The 20,083-nt window shown below is 39.4% G+C and overlaps 1 protein-coding gene across 3 annotated transcripts in view; it reads right to left on the reverse strand.

The window, feature by feature from the left end:
• FSTL5 (follistatin like 5) overlaps positions 1 to 20,083 on the reverse strand; it is a 333,504-nt gene that overhangs the window by 278,041 nt on the left and 35,380 nt on the right. For 2 of the 3 annotated variants that reach the window (XM_048076153.2, XM_048076152.2), the window contains exon 1: positions 12,510 to 12,799. The exons of the other annotated variant lie outside the window; for it this stretch is intronic. The gene's annotated coding sequence lies outside the window, so the exon portion shown is untranslated. Of the gene's footprint in view, positions 1 to 12,509; positions 12,800 to 20,083 lie in introns of those variants that run through there. 3 annotated transcript variants of the gene reach the window in all.

Consider the following 20,083-nt stretch of genomic DNA (forward strand, 5'->3'; position numbering starts at 1 on the left):
AGTTGTAAACATCCCTTCTAAAGCAACATTCTAGGTGCTGTTTTTTGTTATTATAATTATTTTGTTACATAACAAAAGGATATTGATGTTGGTCATAACAGCACTCGGTGAGCATCCAGTAATATATTATCCTTCCTTTGTAATACAGATTTTTACCATTAATATTCTTCTGTTGTTAGAGTTGCCCACTGACTCTGATTTTATAATAGTTCCTACAGATGGCCAGAAGTAACATGTGTGCAAAGATAAAGAGGAAGCAAACTTCAAAACAATGACACAGTCTTCATTACAGAAGTGTTCTTTTAGTAATTAAGTGTGGAGTTGCACATATGGTGTCTGATTTATCCTCGTACTCTCACTGATGTAAACCTGCTATAATAATAACGTAAATGTAACCACACCATTTTTCCATCAGTCTGGGAACACATCTATTTTTATTTCTTTTATTTTTCCACAAGTAATTACACTTTGTTTTTTTCATTTGAAACTGGGAGAAGGAAAAGTAGCCACAGTGTCAAAAGTTTAGATATTGTGGACTTCCTTTGTGTCTTTAAAGAAAATAGATACCTCGTTATTCTTCTCTTATTTATGGGGGGCTGGAGGTGGAGGCACTGTTGTGAAGTCATTATAGAATCATAGAATCATAGAATATCCTGAGTTGGAAGGGACCCTGAAGGATCATCAAGTCCAATTCCTGGCACCACACAGGTCTGCCCAAAAGTTTAGACCATGTGACCAAGTGCAGAGTCCAATCTCTTCTTTAATTCAGACAGGCTTGGTGCAGTGACTACTTCACTGGGGAGCCTGTTCCAGTGTGCAACCACCCTTTCAGTGAAGAACCTCTTCCTGATGTCCAGCCTAAACTTCCCCTGCCTCAGCTTCACACTGTTCCCACAGGTCCTGTCACTGGTGATAACGGAGAATAGGTCACCTGCCTCTCCACTCCCTCTCGCGAGGAAGTTGTAGACTGCGATGAGGTCCCCCCTCAGCCTCCTCTTTTCCAGACTGAACAGGCCAAGTGACCTCAGCCACTCCTCATGTGTCTTCCCCTCTAGGCCCTTCACCATCTTTGTCACCCTCCTCTGGACACTCTCCAACAGTTTTACATCCTTTTTGTACTGTGGTGCCCAGAACTGCACACAGTACTCGAGGTAAGGCCGCACCAGCGCAGAGTAGAGCGGGACAATCCCTTCCCTCGACCAACTAGCAATGCCGTGCTTGATGCACCCCAGGATACGGTTGGCCCTCCTGGCTTCCAGGGCACACTGCTGGCTCATATTCAACTTGCTGTCAACCACAACCCCCAGATCCCTCTCTGCAGGGCTGCTCTCCAACATCCCGTTGCCCAGTCTGTACGTATAGCCAGGGTTGCCCCGTCCCAGGTGCAGGACCCGGCACTTGCTTTTGTTAAACTTCATGTGGTTGGTGATCACCCAGCTCTCCAACCTGTCCAGATCTCTCTGCAAGACCTTTCCACCCTCATCCGAGTCCACAACTCCTCCAAGTTTGGTGTCATCGGCAAATTTACTCAAAACACCTTCTAGTCCTACATCCAAATCATTTATAAAAACATTGAAGAGGACTGGCCCTAAAATGGAGCCTTGAGGGACCCCACTAGTGACCATCCACCAGCCAGATGTGGCCCCATTTACCACAACCCTTTGAGCCATGCCTGTCAGCCAATTGCTCACCCATCATATGATGTTTTTGTTAAGTTGTATGCTGGACATTTTGTCCAGTAGGATCCTATGGGAAACCGTGTCAAAAGCTTTGCTGAAGTCCAAAAAGATCGCATCAGCTGGTTTCCCTTGATCGACTAGATGGGTGATCTTATCATAAAAGGAAATCAAATTTGTTAGGCAGGACCTACCCCTCATGAACCCATGTTGGCTGGGACCAATGACTGCACTGTCCCCCAGGTGCGCTTCAATAACTTCAAGGATCATCCTCTCCATAATTTTACCAGGCACTGACGTGAGACTGACAGGCCTGTAATTGCTAGGGTCTTCTTTCTTACCCTTCTTGAAAATTGGCAAAACATTTACCAGCTTCCAGTCCAATGGGACCTCACCAGATTCCCAAGATCGTTGAAAAATAATTGAGGTCTCGCGATGACGTCAGCCAGCTCTTTAAGCACCCTGGGATGAATCCCATCCGGACCCATGGACTTGTAGGGATCCAGGTGGAGCAGCAAATCCCACCCATGTTCAGGGTCGGTTGGGAGTTTGTCATTCCCACCGTCATGGTCCTCCAGCTCAGGGTACCTTGGGTCCCAAAGCCCATCATCAGCGTTGAAGACAGAGGCGAAGAAGGCGTTAAACGTCTCTGCTTTGCCTATGTCATTGTCTGTGAGGAGACCCTCCCCATCTAGTAGAGGACCTATGTTTTCTTTGGTTCTCCTTTTTCTGTTCACATATCTAAAAAAACCTTTTCTATTGTCTCCCACAGACATGGCCAGCTTCAATTCTAGTTGGGCTTTGGCCCCACGAATTTTCTCCCTACAAACACAAACAGCATCCCTGTATTCCTTCCTTGTTGCCTGACCCTCCTTCCTTAGTTATGTTCTTCTGTTTTAAGGATTATTTTATGATTTTTTTTTTCCTCTCTCAGTAGATTCTATGATATCTAGCAGATATCTAATCAGATATTTCAAAGGCTTGTGTCTTCTGCCTAGCTACTTCACACTAAAATTGAATTCCTGCTAAAGAGAAAAATGGCAGTCTTTTATCATGGATTGAGAGGAAAAAAAAAATCCATCCATAAAATAATTGTTTCCAAGGATGATTTCCTTGAGATTCTTAATGTTCTATTAATTCTTATGTACAATTCTTTGACTTTTGTCTTCCCTATCCACTAAGCTCTTTAAGCCTAGTTCTGCCAGATTCTGACCCTTCATTTGTGAGCAGCTATGTGGCTTCCTCTGGGTATACTTTCATAATAGCAGAAGCCAAAAGGGGTAGCAGGATTCTTACTGTCCCTCTCCTGGAATGCACAGCCTTTTCTTTTCTGGTCTTCTTTTCTTGATAATCTTGAGAAATTAGGCAAACTCAAAAATGTACTGAATAACAAATTTGTGGGTAACACTTCTCAAAAGGTACTTCGTTTGAAAAAAAGATAGCATTTTTTCACAGTGATAATACCAGCTTTTTTTTTTTCTGGATTTCTAAAGTAGAATAAATTCTATACAAAATTTAATATGGGCAAACCCTTCTCTGGACTATATCTCATCCACTAATGCTTATTAACAAATCTCAGATGGAATATATTTGCCTAGATGCATCATTTTCAAATTTTGAAACTTCAGATCTAAAGCCTCATTTTTATCACTCATCTTCGTAAATTAAATTAACCTTCACTTCATATTGCATATTGATTCAACTTTTGCATTCTGTGCTGACTGCACTTCTGTACTCCTTTGTATCTCAGTTCAACTTAGTCAAAGGAGTTTTTTTTAGCTTGTGAAGTTTTACAGTTGACATTTTGTATTCCATGGAAGACTGCAAGATGAACATATCTGAAACTTCAAAATAACTAAAAATACAACCCTTAACGCAATAAATAAATAAATATTTTGTCAATTCAGAAAAAGGGCATTTCTTCAATAAATGACTAGCAATAAGGGGGAGAAAAAAATGATGTAAAAGATAAAAGAAAAACAGAAGGGCATAATTACTGCTGGACATAAATGCCAGAAATAAAAGAAAATTATGTGTTACATCCATCCCACACAAATACTTCTGATGCAGTTAGCACAGGGTTGTGATAGAACTGATCCCGCAGACACTAGTCAAAAGCACTGAAAATTGCATAATGATAAGCCAATAGACTCACAAACCTAGTCTACATGCACAACAAAATAAGCTGAGGAGCTACTTGTCCGTAAGTACTCACTGACAGGAGTGATAGCCATTAACTGCTCACAGGAAATGGTGTTCCGTCTTGCCATCCCTAAATACCCACGGTTAGTAAATCAACAGACCTTCTCAATAGTCACTGCAAAAATCCAGTTCCAGTGAGAAATGGTTAACCAATGCTAAAGAACCAAAAAAATTACCAAGTCTTTTCCTTTCTTAAAAACACCAAACTGGATGTTAAAGGGATATTAATGGATGTAAAATGATGTGCCACAGCATCCTCTGCTGCAGGATGAGTTAAGTAAATTGATGCTGAAAATCAAAATGATAATCTGCAGCTTTAGAATCTCAGATGTATGGGAAGTTTAAAGTGAGGCTTCATTCTGAATCTTTAAAAATCTATCAGCGATTTTTGCATTACTTTATATATACAACGTTGTAGCTCTTTTTGAAATAACCCAATATTTAAATAACTGATTTTTTAGAATTCAGAATTTCTATGCGTGGATGCAATCTACTGTTCACACTCTTCATTAGAAAAAGAACAAATATACAAGACTCCCTGCCTGTTTTAACCACTAAGACCTTAATGATCAAAATTTTAAGGTTTCTTTCAACATTTATGCACATGGTAACTTCAGGAACAAGTACACATTATATCAAAACTACAAGACTAATCCACTGCATTTGAACCTTTTGTCTCTTACAGAGAGAACAGACAAAGAATGATAAAACCGAAATTGTTCGGTATTTTACTTCTCACAGTTCGTGAAGGACTCAGGTACAGCACATGAATTAATAAAAACATTCTAAAGCATTACAGACATAAAATTATAACCCAAACTTTAATGTACATCTTTTTGTTAATATGAGAGCTGTTATACCTCAGAAATCATGATAACATGGGGAGGGGAGGGATGTTACTTTCCCTATTCATTTCTAAGATTTTGAAAATATGAACCAAATCTTCAGTTTAGCTTTATTAACTTTTTATGTTAAAATGTACATGGTGTATGCAAAGACAAGCATGGAAACTCTTTAGGCTTATTTATGCATGGAAGAAAATTACTGAGAGCCTACAGCAGTAGATGAATATGACTATCACACTGAAAAGATATAAAGAACACATATATATTAAAACATTACTTTTTTTTCATAGGGGGCATCAATTTTAAGATATGACGCCAGAAGCACTCTTCTAAAGCTTCAAATGAAAACCCCAAAGTGCAGCAACACCACCCCCACTGAATGGAACAAAACATACAAATGGAGATTGTTCCAAATATTTTTGTGACAATTCTCTAAGCACAAAAGAAGGGAACTGGTCTATTATTAGACAGTAGAATAAAATGTAATTATAGCTAAGCAACACAATTTGAATTTGCTTGAAAAACTGTTTCCAGTTTGAAGAATACTTTGCATAATACAGAAGTTAAATCTCAGGAGTGATATTGTTGTTTTTTGTGGTTTTTTTTTTTCTTTTAATGTCCCAACAAAAGAACTAAATCAGCCCATGCATCAATGTACAGAAGACTTTTTCCTGTTTGTCAAAAACAGCCTGGAACAAAAATAAGACAAATATCATTTTCTTTTTTAAATACTACTATAATACTAGTTATAGCTAGGTTTCTGAATTACCTAAGAATTGAAAGGTACTATAAAGGGAAGACAAAGGTATAACACAAATATTGGAGGACCAAAACATTTCAAATTAATATTTTATCTTTCTGATATAATAGCTGAGGTTTATTCACCTCATGGCATAGGAAATAAGTACAAAATATGATCAGTTTTCAAAACACCATGATCTGCCAGTGTGTGTCTTATGGTTTATTCTGAATCAGAATAATGTCTCTTAAAGGACTTGACAATACAGGAGAACAACGTGACAAACTGTACTTCAACTTGAAAATCATCACTCAAGAATGAAAACATGGATTTTTTCATTGAAGGTTGGGTTATGGCTAACCTTTGCCATTGCAAGGAGAGAGAGAACCCATGCAACTTAATTCCATTTTCAAGGACATGCCAGAAGTACTGTCTGGAAGAGCCTCTCTTCCTTCCCTGTGGACCTTCCACTGTTAATACAGATGATGAATGGTAGTCATCCCACCACTGCCAAAGATGCTTTGCCTGCCCACTGGCAGGGGGGTTGGAACCAAACGCTCTTTAAACTCCCTTCCAACCCAAACCATCCTATGATTCTATGGTACCATCTTGAACAAGAATGAAGAAGAAATTAAGGACTCCCTTTTAAAATAAGCTATTTCATTTTAATATCAGTTTCTGCGCTCCTTACAATCCCGTGTAGGGCTAACTAAGCACATGTTTGGAAATAGTATTGTCTTTCCAATCACTTTCAGAGCCTTCACCTCTCAGAACTGAGGAATACCTGAACAACACTGAGAAAACACCTGCCTTTACCAGAGATACTTGATCTCAGATTCTACAAGTTCAATAATCTTTCATTAAAAAAATAAAAATAAAAATGTGAATAGTCACCTAGATGTTGTACACACCTAATATCATGTGAGGGTTTCTGCTTTCTGTTGACTTAAGACTCAAACCAGGCCCTTAGAAGGGAAAATTTAGTCTCTGATAGAAAAGGTGATACAATGTGCATAAACTGAAGCACGGAGGGGTAAGACCAGATATAAGGTGTAATTTTTTTTACAGTTATTTTGCCTCCTTTTTTTACAGTTTATTGATATTTTTCCTAAAGATATCTATAAATATCATGGCATTTTCATGCATCCAATGCTTCCATTGCTCCTTACAGAACCTGGTTCTTGTTATCACTGTAAGAGCATGACTACCATCGAATGCAGTACTCAAACTACAGGATTATTTATTTAATTATAATTTGGTGGTATGATTTTCAGTCACTAATGGAAACCAAAATTGTATTTTTTTTATCACTTTTGTATATGAGTGATGATTTCCATTACATTGCATCTGATTCATGTTATGAGCTGTTTTTAAACTTATTAATAACTTCTTCATGAAGAAACTAAAAATGATTTCAGAAAGCTTTTAATATGCTGATTTGAAAACGATAGTGGCTTTTAACACAAGAACACCCATTCAGTGGTAAAAATATGTCAGAATTACAATAAGCCTAACTGTAAGTAAAACGAGGAAAAAAGCTGTCTGTGTCAAAAGAAGAAAAAAGTATTTTAAATATCCTCCATCATCTTCCAACTAACATTTTCAAGTAGTTTATTATACAAAAAAGTCTTTCTGAAGCCTGCTCTGAAAAGCACTGCTGGACACTAATCTCAATTAATTCAAATGCAAATAAACTGTGAACTTCAACCTACTTCAAGCAATCAATGCAAGTACTGCCAACTCTCCCCTCATTTAACTCTTCAGAACTTATTATTTTCTTGAGATTTGCACAATTCAGCAAAGCAGCCAAATAATTGACCACTGATTTCACTTGGGGAATGTATGAAGTGTAATTAATGAAATAGACTTACCATTTTCATTTCTAGAGCAGTAAGGGTAAATACCCACATAAACGTTGCTATCAAATCAGGCTGAAAACGGGTAACAATTACATATTTTCAAGTAGTTCCCATACTCACTTGTAAAGGAAGCATGTCTGGCTGGACCACAACAGTTTGGCTGATTTGAACTCAATTCATTACATCTCTCAGCCAATATACTCAGCCAGAACAACCAGGGTTACCAACGACAAAGAGGAAACCGATGACGATGGAAAATGGGGAGCATTTTCACAGCTCTGCCACAATAACTGTACAGAAATTTCTTTATGTGCACTGGCCCATCCTAACTGTTCTGGTAAAATATGTGCTAATAAATATAAGTACTGGAAAGGAACAAAACCTGCTTATTAGAAAACAAGATTTTGTAACTAGAGGTTACTCTATTAACCACAAACCCAAAGAATTTGTAAAATAGCACAAAAAAGAATTAGGATGCGGGTTCATTTCCTCTGAAGGTAGAACTTTATTTCCTGCTTATTTTAATTTTTTATTTTAATGAAGTTGTTAAAGGTAGTTTCATACAGCACTGTTTTCAAAGGTGCTGGGCAACCATAACTGTCAATCAACCCACAGCCCTCTCAATATCTTTTTATTATACAGTTTAAATGTACTCTTCTTATACTAATATAAGAGCATTCTTTGTCTTTTCTGTCTATCAAGAGGCAGGAAAAGCACACTTTATTAAATATGTATAATATCTTATGAAAACAAGTTCCCAAACTTTTGATTTGTTGACAGCTATTCCCTATGCATCCAAAAAAACTTGTTAATCTTACTTTGCTTGAAAATTATAGCACATTATAGGCCAAGCTACACTGAATAATTAACACTCACTTAGAAAAACAGAAGAACAAAGTCAAGAGTGGTATTTGATTCATCACTCCCCCTTGAACCTGTGATTCACTCCTGAAATGTTTAATATCCTGGATTATCCCTTAATATTTGCCAGTCTGAAGAAAAATATTCAGAAGTAGTGACCTAAGTTTCCTCTGAATTAGAAATTTCTTAGAAATTTCTAAGCCAAATTCAGGACTGTTAAACGGCAGAATATTCATATCAGAGCTCCACCTTCTCATTTAGCTTTGAAGCTAACACTAGCCAAGTATAACCTTGCTTTCATTAGAACTTTACGTTCTCCAAAAGTCAAAGAAAAGTGATGCAAAAGTTATTTTCTGAATTTTTATACAAAATAACAGCTTAAAGCTACACAAATTTATTCCAAGGAAAAAAATGTCTTATATAATTTTAGAGAAATAATGTACATGATTGTAAGATTTGCTTTTCTTAGGGTTGAATATTCTTGCTTCTTTAAACAAATATTGAGGATTATTGAGTAAACTCACACAAAAAGAAATCAGAATGACAAACTGGCATAATATGATAAATCTAGAACACATCTAGAACTGAAGAACATAATATTTGTTAGGGTTGATTTTTACTGAGTACCATTTACTCTCCAAGCTAATTGCTAGCCCAGCAAATACCCAGGTGACCCACTACAAAACAGAAGCTCAGAACTCTTAAAAGGCTATGAGCATGGTGCTGTCATCAGTAACTGTATGCGTGTGCCAGCACATGTGGGTCTGCCGGTCAGTGTAAGCAGGGTCTACAAAGCACCACTTCAGCAGTGGGTTTCCCCAAATACTGATTTTATGACAACAGTCCTCCTGAGTTTGCAGGAGTTTTGCAGACAGCTATTTAGCCAAGCCATTAGCACCTGGTTTTCTTCAACTTTTGAATATTACTGTTAAATATCCTGGAACTCCACGCTTCCTTCCATATATAAATATGCTACTGAAGACAGTCATAAAAAGTCTGAACACTTTCTCTAATAACAACAAATGACCAAAATGGTTATGGACCACAGTGTACAAATTCCACCTGATATACATGCATATTTAGAAAACCATTTTGTTGAAGTATAGTAGTGCCATTTTATTTCCTTGAGAGCCTACCTATCATTTCAAAGCTCTATTTTTTAAACATGATTTATAAAATAAAGCAACCAAGTGGAAACCAAGACAAAGCATTGCATGGAAAATACAATCAGATATAAAATATAAATTAAAGTGCCAAATTAATGTTTTAACTTCAAAGTTTATCATCTGATTGATGCTGGTAAAATGACTGATCTCAGGAAGACCAATGACTTTTACTCATGTAATGATGGATGCAGTCCCTTTGCAGTTAACAGCACTACATATATGAATAAAGACTACTCAAGTCAACACGGGTTTGCAGATTCAGGCCCTGTATATTTACAGATGAACATCAAAAGTTTGGCAATATCTGTTCAGATTTTTTCATAATTAATGCAATGCTTTCACCATGTGGTTCTAAATTAACTTCTCCAAAACATTTCAAATGTCTACTTTAGAAAGCGAACAACGTGAGTCTTTTTACTTTGAGAAGTACCATTATTTACATTTATATCAAAACATTTAAAAGCAAGTTCGTGTCAGCGACAGATGATAAGACCTGACTTAGTTAATGGGTAGACTGTTAATGAGGATTTATAACCAGTGCATGTTTGGTGTAATAAACTATCTTGCCCTTTTGGAAAGAGGAAGATGAGGGCTGCTTTATAATTCGGGGGGGGCGGGGGGGGAGTAGTATACCATATGTATTTCCTAATTCTACTTAAATTTAATGAAAATCTTAGCAACCTAAACTACCTTCTCCTCAATTTTCTTGCTTTCAACTTTACTCCTCAGTATTTCTGTGCTGCTGCCAAGTGGTTTCCTTAAGTTCTGGCTGATAAAAATATTCAGTAAAAACACCCTATAGTGGGTTTACGTCGCAAGGTTTTGGTAGCAGGGGGCTATGGGGTGGCTTCTGTGAGAAGAATCTAGAAGCTGCCCCATGTTTGGTAAGGGCCCCACTGCTGACCAGAGCTGAGCCAAGAAGCGATGTTGTTTTGTGCCTCTGTGAGAGCATATTTAAGACAGGAAAAAAAACGCTGCACCACACAGCAGCTGGGAGAGTGAGAGGAGTGAGGAACAGCCTTGCAGGCGCCAAGGTCAGTGAAGAAGGAGGGGGAGAGGTGCTCCAGGCACCGGAGCAAAAGTCCCCTGCGGCCTGTGGTGAGGACCATGGTGAAGCAGGCTGTCCCCCTGCAGCCCGTGGAGTATCACAGTGGAGCAGGGTTCCACCCCGCAGCCCATGGGGGAGACCATGTTGGAGCAGGTGGACCTGCACCGATGGAGACTGTGGCCTGTGGAAGACCCCTGCCGGAGCAGATTCCAGGCCGGACCTGTAGCCCGTGGAGAGGAGACCACGCAGGAGCAGGTGACCTGGCAGGAGCTGCTGCCCGTGGGGGATCCAGGTTGGAGCAGTTTGCTCCTGAGGGATGGACCCCATGGTATGGACCCATATCTGGAGCAGTTCTTGAAGAGCTGCTGCCTGTGGGAAGCCCATGCCGGATCAGTTCAGCGAGGACTGCATCCCATGGGAGGGATCCCACAGCACAGGGGACGAGAGTGACCGAGAAGGAGCGACGGAGAAGCAGCGCTACAGACTGACCATAACCCCCAGTCCCCTGCGCCGCTCAGGGGGAAGAGGTGGAAGAGAGTGCATGGGAGGGAAGTTGCTTTTGGTTTCTTTGTTTCTCACTTCCCTAGCTTGTTAGTAATAGGCAATAAATCTTACTATCTCCCTATGCTGAGTCTGTTTTGGCCGTCACGATAATTACTGTGCAATCTCCCTGTCCTTATCTCAACCCTTGAGCCCTTTTCATCGTATTTTCTCCCCGTCCCTCTTTGAGGAGGGGGAGTGAGAGAGAGCGGTTGTGGTGGAGCTCGGCCGCCCACCCGAGTAAAACCACCACACACCCCACCTTAACATTAAATAAATTATACTAGAGTAAAAAATGCTATAACAACGTGAAATAATCTTCTTTGATCTGCTTCTTACCACCAACAAAAGTTACTTCACACTTACAGTTACTACACTTACTAGTTCTTGGACAAGACAACTATGCAAAGAAACAAGTATTTTAGGTCAGAAAAGAAAGAAATTTACCAAAGCCTCAAGAGTATAAAGTAATACATAGTGCCACAAAATCCAGGTTGAGGACCTCATTTGCCTGCCTGTTCTGTGCAGTCATTTTGGTAGCACTGGCAGCAGAAGCAGCAGCAGCCCATTCCTTTTGGAATCAGCCTTCACCTCAGAGAGGAGCCCCTGCGTTGTGCTGCTCTGCCCTGGGCATGCAGAAATCCTTGCCTGGTGCTGCTCTGTGTGTGCACAGAAGTCCCTGCGTGCATAGAAGCCTGACAGCTCACAGAAGGGGCAGAAATCCCTTCCATGAAGCAGAGTGCCCTACTAAGCTTGTGAAAGGTTAAACACTGCTGGAATAGCAAGGCATGTCATGTGCCCACACTTTCCAGTTCCATTCAATTACCACCAGCAGCAGTCCTATAATGCAACATAATACTGTGTTATTAAATCAGAGTTTCACATTTACACCTGGTGCAGTCTGGAGGAAGGCCTGCCATTCCTCGGTCCGTACCAGAGGAAACAACCCACAACTTTCACGGGCTCACACGCCTCACTGCACACACTGACCTTGGAGACGGGGATAGGGCTGATCCCTTTCAGGAGACTATTTCACAAGTGCCTGGCGTTACAGCCTTAAATTGTTAATCACATACCGAGGTAAAACGCCCTTCTGTGTTACACACACACCAGCACGCACACGAGCACAGAGCAGCATGAGGCTGTATTTTTAAATCCTCTTTAATTCCTACTTTGCTCTCTACTTCCCAGAATGACCTTACATATCCCTTCTTCCTCCAAACAGAATCAATTAGAGCTTTTCTTGTCCCCCAAAACTAGTGTTTATACAAAACAGCTTCTGTAATGCCTTCTGACATCCTTAAAGCAGCAAAGATTTCTAAAATAAAATATTTTCAAACATTTGAACGTCACCCTGAAATCAAGTTTTCACGGAAAAATAAGCCTGCAACTTCTCCTCCTAGGCGCACCTTTTGTTCACGGCACCTTTTTCCTTGCCGAAAACTGCACGCCCAAGCGTCGCCTCTACGCTGACCCAAGCTCCCAACTTTGCTGTGCCGCTAATTGCCAGCTCCTCGCCCCGCTGCCACCCCGCTACCACTCGAGGAGGAGGAAGGGAAGAGGAACCGCTTACCTTAGCCCGGAGTCACCAAGTCCCCGAGGAAAAAAATCAAAATAAAAATATAAAAGAAGGGAAAAAAGAAGAGCCGAGCCGCTGGGTGCCCGCGGAATACCCGCGAGCGCCCCAGCACCTCCCCGGCCGGGAGCAAAGTGGTGGCGAGCGGGGGGCCCAGGAGCGAGTTGCCGGCGCGGAGCCCGAGCCCGCCGGCGCGGGGCGCCCGCCCTTCAGCACCCGGCGCGCCGCGGACAGCACCGGCCGCGCTCACCGCCCAGACAGACGGACGGACGGACGGACAGACCGACCTCCGGACCGACCGACCGACCGAGCGCGCCGCTCAGCTCGGCCCGGCCCGCCCCCGGCCCGCCCCCCGAGGCGCCCGCCCGCCCCCTTTTGTTGCAGGGGGCGCGGGGCTCGGTTCGCAGCTCCGCGCCGCCGCTCGCCCCCGCGCAAAGATGCGGGGGGACGGGGGAGACGCACACAGCCTCCCGGCTGTGTCCCTGCCCGCGTTACGGCGGGGTGTGGGCGATAAGGTGCTGATAAGCCGTAGTAGAGGGACCGGCTGAGCGCTCAGGGATGCTGGAGGTGATGGAGCGGCCGGCCGAGCGCGCAGGGATGCCGGAGGCTCCGTGTTGAGAAATCCCTGCCGCCCCTATCAAGTTGGCTGCCGGAGTTTTGAGGCTGAGATCTCCCCCGGCAGCCCCTGCTCGAAGCACAGACCTGCCCCCGGGAGTCAGCGCCAGCTGCGGAACGCAAGGGAAAAGCACCCCGAGATAGGATATACACGGATGGGATCCCCAGTCCTATCCCCTTCGCCTGTAAGATGGAGAACTGGCACCTGGGGACGAACAGAACCAATACCACCACCCCCCAACACGGAGAAAATACCCTAAAAATTATAAATACTTATACGTCAAGCAAAATAACAATAGTTTGAAGTCTCCCTTGGCCCTTTTTTATTGTGAGATAACCAGTTAGTTATCTGATTTATTACTTTCAAACTAATTTATCATCCATTCCAACGCTTCTAAAGAGTAGCTTACTTAATCTTCAAAGTGAAGTCATTATGAAAATTAAGTATCTACTCTTCGAGGCATTACAGGTTACCTGCTTCTGGCCTTTTGGGAAAACGTGTTACAGATTAAAGTATTAAACTGCCTCTAAATCATCTGTGACTAGGCTAAGACAGAGGTCAGCTGTTCTGATCTACACTGGCACACTAGGTTAATTATACACGCATCTGTATGTGGAACAAAACTGGAGTGACAAACACAACTAGGTAAGTCGCACACTTAAAGAATTGAACTGGTTAACACAAGAAATAACAAAATGGGATGCTTGGGATTGCATTTGCTTATCGCTATTTCGTAAGGGAGTTCTTATTGGACTGCTAATTAGGTCATGGTACTGCAAGAAGAAACATGATTAACTTTACACTTTTACACACAAAATGTACAATACAAAGCCAAATCAGCCAGTTTTCACTGATAACACCTTCTATAATTGCCAGTTATCAAGCCAGCTTGGCTGGCAACCAGAGAACATTTCTGAACCACTACAGTTCAATTTCTTCCCTCTCTTCACTCTTAAGCCCTCTCAGGTTGCTTGCAAGGTATAAACAGAACAAAATTTCACTAGTTAATGACAATGTTGGGGGTGCAAAACTGATGTTGAGTCAGTTTTGCTTCCTACTAGCTACACCATAAGCTCTCCAGGGACGGAGTAAACTTGGAAATGACTGGTTCCAAATTGAATGGAAATTGAAATCTCAAAAGGGCAAACAGAGACCTTGCACATTCACTCTCCCTTGCCCTTACGAAAGTGCCTGAAACAAACCATCAACAAATATCAAAGTGTTCTATGTAACCCAGTTAACGCAGTATTCAAAGTCTATCATGGTCTGACACGTTGGCCTTGCAAATTGTTAGGCATAAAGAACCCCAAAGATAACACAAGGAAGACTCTCGGAAGAATTCTGAAAACCTCAAAATTTTGTGAGGGCTTAGGCTCTTAAATTTGAGTATAAATAATGATACAAGAGTGTAACATATGAAGGTACTTGGATGTTCTTACATATTTGAATCTATGTATCTCATCATGCTCATCTTTCTTCTTTGGACACTCACTTGGATAGCTAGCTTATGAACCTTATAGTTAATTGACGTATTTGTACAGCAGGCATTTTCTACTTTTTCCTCTATTTCAGCTCTGTGTATAAAGCTATCACAGACAGCTGATAGAAAATAAATCTTTTTCGTTCTTACCCTACAGCTTTCTGCCTTCTACTCAATGAATATTCTTTGTGAGCTCCATTTTGTGTGGTTTGCTCTATTCCTCTGCAAATACATATATTTGAATGAACTTTAACATTTTTTTTCATTATTTTGTGACCCACACATCGCATTATTCCTGTTTTCAGTTGAAACATTTTAGTTCACAGAGTGTTACAATAGAGTATTACTTCACTTGCTGTAATGCAGACCAAAGTACACTACTTCAATGGAGAAGATGTTCTGTGTTTAGCAAGTAATTGTTAGCTTGGAGAGACTGTTGACGTTTGGCCTGATTTCCATAACATCAGTTTGGATACTTTAGGACAATATTTTACCAGATCCCATGTAGCATGCCACACAGTTTTTGCCGTTTCATATACCCAAGTCCCATTGGCACAGCAGTTAGTTATGTTTGGCTTTCATTTTTCTACTTTAATTTTTGTATTTGAAGCATTTGTCATTCTTACACTGGCAGCTGAGAAGGCATACGGTAAGTACTGAGGTTTCCTTGTAAAGGTGGGAGATGCAGAGGAACTTCAAAGTTGTTTTATTCTTGTTAAGACTATCATTGTTAATAATAAAGATTCTCTATTTCGTATTTATGAGGCACTGTATAATACAAGATCCAATACAGCAGGAAACTGTATGCAAGACAAAGAGAAGATCAAAGTCTCAATATATTAAGGGGAAGTCAATGCAAATAACATAATGAAAGTTGTTTAGCAAGCTGTTCAGCATTTGTCCAAAACATTTGCTCTTGTAATTTACAGCCTATCCCTTACCCACTCAATTTAGAGCAATACTGATTTTCTTGATCTAAATAGTTTGGATCTGCTTTTCTACCACAAGTAGCCATTCCTCCAGAATTATTTACCTTGTAAACAGCTTTGGATGAGAAATGAGTGCAGAATTAGAGAGTAAATACATTATTTCAGAAGTGGATTTTTTTTTCTCCTAGCTTTTCTAGTGCTATCACTTCTAAAGCTATTTAAAATTATTTCTCTGTGTTTGGGCTCTTGTATTAGCAATCAATAAAGAAAAAAAAAAAAGATTTTTTTCAGGGACTTCCATATGGCTTGGTACCACTCACAACCTGTAAGTGCAACAACAGTTTATTTTCCTATAGTGTATTTGTTATCTGTAGGTTCGTGTTTAAACATTCAGAGTGAACAGAGTTCACATGAACAGCATTATCAAATTACCAGAGAATTCAGGGTATTAAAACCTGATACTACCAAGTACCATTTGTTGTCACAGCTAAGGTGACAGACTTAAACAAAAGACTAAAAAAAATAAGTTGAATTTATATTTGTGTATAAATATATGGAGAGAATATAGAATATATGTTTGTATTCTTTGAATCAAGAATACACAAAACTTTAGACATACTCCTAATTGTGACTTAATGTCCAAAATCATTTTTAAATTAAAATTTAAGCAATTAGTTTTATTTCAAAATATAAAAAAGTACAAACTATTGCCCTCTGCAGGGTTTCATTACTACTTTTTTTAAAAAAAAAAAATTTTTTTTCTTTTTATTGGAAGGAGACAGCTGCCCCTTCAGTGCAGCTGTTGCTAGTGAAGATCATTGATTAGCTTGAAGTAAATGACAGCAAGAGAACTCTCAGCCTGCTCTGACATGAGATGTCATGAATTATCCTCCAATCTTGCTCTCTCACACATAGCACAAAGTTTGGAAACAAATATCTTTCCTTTCCCTCATCTGCTGGTCTAATACACTCAATGTCTGCTTAATGTTTTAATGAATTTGAAAGATGGTAATATACCCACTAGAAATTCTGTGCTGATCAAAAAGCACAATAAAGTGTACTGAGATCTGGACTGGTGCTTTTATAACAGCAGGGCATCATAAGCACCAGAATGGCAGACACTGGCAAATGATATAGAAGAAAATTAACTTGCTTGTGGTTTGGAGAGAGGTTGTGCCAACCATCTGGCACAGGAGATCTTCCAAATTGCACAAGATTTATCAAGGCACATTAAGGTTTCCCCACGTCTCCCCAAAGTCAGTTCTCACAAAGGGACTAAACGCTTAAAATAAAAGGAATATGCAATAATCTAGTGTTCACCCACAACAAATCTATCTTTGAAATGCATCAAAATAATAATTCACAAGGCAATGGATGTAAAGTCGTTACTGGGGGGGAGGAAGCCTAGATTCTGATGTTAGATATGTAGATTTCTCCATTATTTCTAATTAGGTAAATGCTATAGGTTCATTTCAATGTGTGACAACTTTGCAATGATAATGATTCTGACAAGATGCCGTTGTTCCCATTCTCGTCTTGTGAATATAAAGTAACAACTGATTAAACGGTAACGAGGCAATACACTACAGAATTCATACCCACATTGGAAATTACTATTTAAAAATAACTGAGAAGTCAGGATACATTTAATTTCTTATCATGCAGCTTTTTTTGACTTCATTTGGTATCAAATAATTCCATTATTCTATATCACTGAAATCTGAACACATAATACCATTTGATAGTAGATAACAGACTCAATTACACACACAAAGATGAAGATACTTGGTTTCAGTACTAAGTGGTGATGTTTATAAGAGATCTCTTAGGGCATCTATTGGACAATCTTAGTATTGCACTCTAAAGATAGGAGCTTTCAGAAGAGATAGGGAAGAAGGAGTTGGTTCTTTTTCTGTTAACAGATTTAACCAAGAATATTAATTCTAACATTTTTCTCTTCTGAACAGTCCTCAATAGATTGACCAGAGCTTTTAAAGTGAACAGACAAATAAGAACCGTATTTTAGCACTGATCCTGATAACTTCACAGCTGGAAGTATTCACTGATGGAAATGAAAGAGATGGAAATGAAATGAACTCTACATTTCATAATTTGCCAGCTCATTCAATCTTGAATATTTACATATGTACTGCAAATACTATGCTGTGTTTATCTAGAAAATTGAAAATTTATTTTATGTGAAAAAGTTCACTAAAAAACAGAAATTCATCACATAAGAATTAGGTTTTATCAAGAATGATCAAGTTTTTCAATTAGACTTATTTTTCCATAAAGTTGGTTCTCTCACCTATTTAGATCCTTTTTATTTTGAATTTTTACTTATGGAACTCTACAGTAGTAATCCTGATATCTCTACACATTTGCCGTGATTTATGCCTGTCTGGTAACTTGGAACATTCTCTGTTATGCAACTCATTTGCTCAAAGTCCCATGTAGAGATTCTGGAGACATATGCTAGCTAGTTTTCAGTAGAATTAAAAAAAAAAAAAGTTTGACTTTCTTCACAGAAATGATAACTTTTGAAATTTTGTCAATGAAGTAGCAAGCATCCTACACCAGCCTCGTCTGCATTAAGCTGGACTTATTTTTTTAAAAAAAGAAAAACAACATAACAAAAACAACATAACAATAGGATACCTAACGGGAGTCTGACAACTACTTAGTATCCACTGTTACTATACTTTAGGTAACTAGGTAACTTTTCTCCCTTGAGCAGCAATGGATTCGTTGGCTCAACAACATATAAAAATGTTCTATAGCAACAATCTGAAACCTAAAGTATCATCCATTTGTTTGTGTTGTGTTGTGTATTAGTGTAGGAATGAATCTTCACAGAAATTGAGGCCATGCAGACTTCCGTAGTAGCATTCAAACATAAGGCGTACTCAAATATAGTCTATCACCTTTCATCGTCCAGCCATTACAGAAGTAGAAAACCACGTCTCCTGCAATTTGAAAGCTCCTTCATCTGTCCTAATTCCATGTCATGGAGTTAGAACATGATGACTTGCTTTCATCTGGGTTTTGCTAGGAAGTAAGCCAACCAGAACAGAGATTGCAGGTCTGGAACACAGGTCTAAATGAATATACACAGATACATACCCCTAATTCAATGTAACCATAAGCCTTATCGTATATCTGATTCTATCCCAAGCTGTACTAAGAATGTAATGGAACCTACTCTTCCAAAGAATGCACTTACTGACTTTGAAGCAAGCTCGTCTATGAACAGTAGTATCAGTATGAGGTAAGAGACACTTTGTACAGTTCTAGAGTCCAAGAATAGAATAATGTAAGGTTCATAGGCACATCTTACCCTGTCTCTTTTTGAGAGTCATCAGCCTGTCACAGAAGAGTGCACAGAATATTAAATGAGGCAAATATTTTGACTGATGAGTTTGATAGAGCAGAAGTTTACATTTCTTTATCAGATAAATTTCAAAGGTTCAAAATGATATTGCAACAACTAGATACAGTAGAGAGTATGGTACGCTTTTCAGTTGGAAGGCAATGTTATCATCATTTGCATCACTTAGTCCACAGTTCTACTGTCAGAATCCTCCTTTTTTATGGTGTTCTCTGGGAAGACAATCTGAGTCAATCATAAAATGAAAAAAAAGCTAACAAGTTCAAGGAACATAGAAATTTCATCCCTTCCATCCCAGTCTCTCCTTTTACCTTTGCCACTAGTTTTTAACCACTTTGCTACTGCTGCTGTACAGAGGAATGGGATGATACAAAAGTGCTAAGTGTGCCAGTCTCATATCGGCAAATCCTAACGCAAACAGGATATCATTGTACTTCTTCCCAATGATGTAGTTCATGGGAATAAAAATTAGAACTGCAGGCTTGTATTTTGCATTAATTTTGTTACATTTCTATTCCTTTTTCATACATCAGTATATAAACTCTAGCACCTGTCTCCTGCCACCAGCCTAATATGGTGGTAAGAAGTAGTATGAGAGAAGGGAAAGGGTTATTTGAAACTCTCCAGTTCTTGCACATCTCAGTGAACCCATTTCCAGATTCAGCTAATTCTACTCCAAAACCTAGCTAATTTTAAATGACAGACTTTTAATTACATATGACATACTATCCAATTAAATGTAGAATCTATTTTCACCAGTACAGTATTATTTGCGATTTGTCAAAAATATCAAATATTCTCCAAATGCTTTCCTCAAAAAGGAGAAAAAAAAAAAAAAAGAGTATTACAGCTTGTTAAATATTCAGTTAAAAGATTTTTTTTTCCCTGTGTCCTGCAGAATATCCCGGAACTCATATAGCTTTTATTAGAGTTAGAAACAGTCAGAGTAGGTTCCTGTTCCTCATTCATTGTGAATTTATGGAAAGTTGTTTAAAATGGATTACCCAGTCTTATGTGAATATAATAAAATTTGAAAGAAAAATGCCAGGAAAAAAAATCTTATTATGTTCTCAAAAGCAACTATAAATCAATAGTTCAAATTCACTATACATGATACTTATGTATTTATACTCGTCATAGGTTTGATTACCTTACTAG

The sequence above is a fragment of the Anser cygnoides genome, chromosome 4 (genome assembly GCF_040182565.1).
Source record: "Anser cygnoides isolate HZ-2024a breed goose chromosome 4, Taihu_goose_T2T_genome, whole genome shotgun sequence".
NCBI lineage: Eukaryota > Metazoa > Chordata > Aves > Anseriformes > Anatidae > Anser > Anser cygnoides.